The sequence below is a fragment of the Mycteria americana genome, chromosome 14 (genome assembly GCF_035582795.1).
Source record: "Mycteria americana isolate JAX WOST 10 ecotype Jacksonville Zoo and Gardens chromosome 14, USCA_MyAme_1.0, whole genome shotgun sequence".
NCBI classification, from domain to species: Eukaryota; Metazoa; Chordata; class Aves; order Ciconiiformes; family Ciconiidae; genus Mycteria; species Mycteria americana.
Window position 1 is genome coordinate 3,927,544 of NC_134378.1, and position 2,456 is coordinate 3,929,999.

Consider the following 2,456-nt stretch of genomic DNA (forward strand, 5'->3'; position numbering starts at 1 on the left):
TCTCTCTTCGGGAATTAAAGTGCTTGCTACATTATGTCAGGCTGTTAAGCTTACGGTGCTCAAAAATGCGTTACTGACAGTCCTCATTAGTTGCCGAGCTGTTGTACAGACCACAACCTGGTTATTTCATTCCTTTCTTATCCGCAGGACAAATTTATACCCGTGGTGGGTATGCACAGGCCTGGTGTGACTGATGTGCTAGCTGCAGGGGAAGGGTTCACGCTGTTGGAGCAGCAGCTCCATCAGGGAAGCAGTGTCCCAGCCTTGCCTCCTTGACAGTCTGTTCCTTGCCATCTCAAATAAATGTTTTTGTGTAATTCTCACTCCTTCCAAGGCAGATGTTGTGTCTCACTGACTTCTAATGTAACCCAGCATTGCAATGGAGCCATCCCCTGGGTCACCAGAGAGGTGAAGATTGCTCAGGCAGCTCAACTAGGATGAGGAACCACCAAGTATCCTGTTCCTGGGGAAATTAAAACCAACCTAACACCTTCCAAGAATGAACTTCATGGGTCAGAAGTGTGCTCTGAAGGTCTCTAGTCCAGCCTATATGCTCCAGTAGGTCCAGCTGGCACAAGTTCCTCAGGGCCTTGTTCAATCGAGCTTCAAATATCTCCAGGAACGGAGACCCCACAGTTTCCCTGAGCCCCAGTTCCAGTGTTTCACCACCACGTGGTGATAAAATTATTCTTCATAACTAAGGAGAACTTCCCTTGCTCCAGCTGATGCCTCTCATCCTCCTACTGGGTGCCTCCAGGAAGAGCCTGGCCCCATTTTCCATGCACCTCCTCACCAGGCAGCAATGAAATCTTCCCCTTGCCTTCTCTCTGGGCTGAGCAGACCCAGCTCTGTCCCTCAGCCTCCCTTCCTCTGTCCAGCCCTGGCCACCTTGGCAGCCTGCACTGGATCCACTCCAGCAGGCACTCCAACGGTCCTCCTTCTCCCGGAGAGCCCCAAAACAGGCACAATATGAAATACAACTGCCTTCCCACACCGGGAGTCGAACCCGGGCTGCCTGGGTGAAAACCAGGAATCCTGACCGCTAGACCATGTGGGACCACGGCTGCCTCTGCCACCTGCTTGGCTCTGGACCTGCAGGCACAGCTGGTCCTGCTCCTGGGCTCACGGACCTACAGCCATCCCCAGCATGACCCCATCCTTTTCTTCCCTGGTCCATCCCACAGCCTGGAGGGGGAAAACACTGCGACGTAAAAAAGGCAACGGCCCGAGCTCTTTGATCCATCTGGGGCTCTGCTGGGATTCCCCTGCAACTCCGTTTCAGAGCTCATGGTGGGACAAGCAGAGTTCGTGCAAGCTCAGTCCCACGGGAGTACTGCTGCTTTAAGCACCCCTGCATCGCCGTCCCCAGCATCTGCCCACATGCAGGCCCTTGCACCCATCTCCCCAGGGAGTTGTGCTGCTGCGGAGCTGAAGGCAAGGTCACGCCCGGGGCCACGCGGCATTATTAATGATAATTGGTGGCAGAGCATCGCAGGAGCTAATTCCACCCGGCATGAAGGCAAGTGCACAAGCTGCTTCCCCTTTATTTCATTTGATTACACTTTTTTGTTTTTGCATGATTCCCTACAGTAAGTAGCTCATAATTAACAGAGGATGAATAACATTTCTGCCACTCTACGTATTAAGTTTTCTCACAACAAGTGAAAACATAATTGCCATTACACAGCACCCTTATCTGAGGAAACACGCTGCAGTTGGGATGATGGAGATTTACTGATAGGCACACACTTCTTCAGCTTCTCAGAGATGAAAACAGAGTGTTTGTGGCTGAGGGGCTGGAGCTGCTCGGCACACTGAACCGGCTTCCCGCAGCACCGCCCAGCAGTCCTCTCCACCATGGGCTCACAGCCAGGACCTCAGGAGATAGATCAACAGGCGCTGCAGCAGAGGAGCTTCTGTGGAGCAAAGGACAGGATGAGGATGCCTAGTAGGTGACACGTGGGACATGGTCCCTCCTTCCCTTGACCAGGGAAACCCCAAAAACTGATGGGGTGATGCAGGTCTGAATGGTTTACCGGGAACTTTTCCACACCTCTGAATTGTCACAGGAGCCAAGACAAATGAAGTAGCCGCAAAGACTGATAAGTTCAGACGTTCCCCAGGGCAATGATGTCTATCTAATGAGCCAGAGGTCCTGGTTCAGAGCCATAGGGCTGTCAGCCTGCCCAGCCACCGTGGGGCTCTCCACCAGGCTGGGGACTTCCAGAGCAATAATAATGCTCCATCTCCTGCACGCAACCAGCAGCTCACTGGGGACACTGAGAAGGCATGACTGGAAAACCTTTCTTCTCCCAGCAGAATATGTTTAGTTTTCAGGAAAAAGTAATAGCTAAAAAACCTGGGCATCAACCCCACAAGCTTGACTAATGCTGCCAAAGAAAGAGCAAAGAGGCTGTTCTGGTTCCTGGGGGTGACACTGCAGAGACACCTGCCCA

At 52.5% G+C, this 2,456-nt stretch overlaps 1 non-coding gene across 1 annotated transcript; it reads right to left on the reverse strand.

Moving 5' to 3' along the window:
• Positions 1 to 985: 985 nt before the first annotated feature.
• On the reverse strand, positions 986 to 1,057 carry TRNAE-UUC (transfer RNA glutamic acid (anticodon UUC)). The gene has a single exon. It is a non-coding gene; the product is annotated as a tRNA-Glu (tRNA).
• Between the last annotated feature and the right edge of the window lie 1,399 nt (positions 1,058 to 2,456).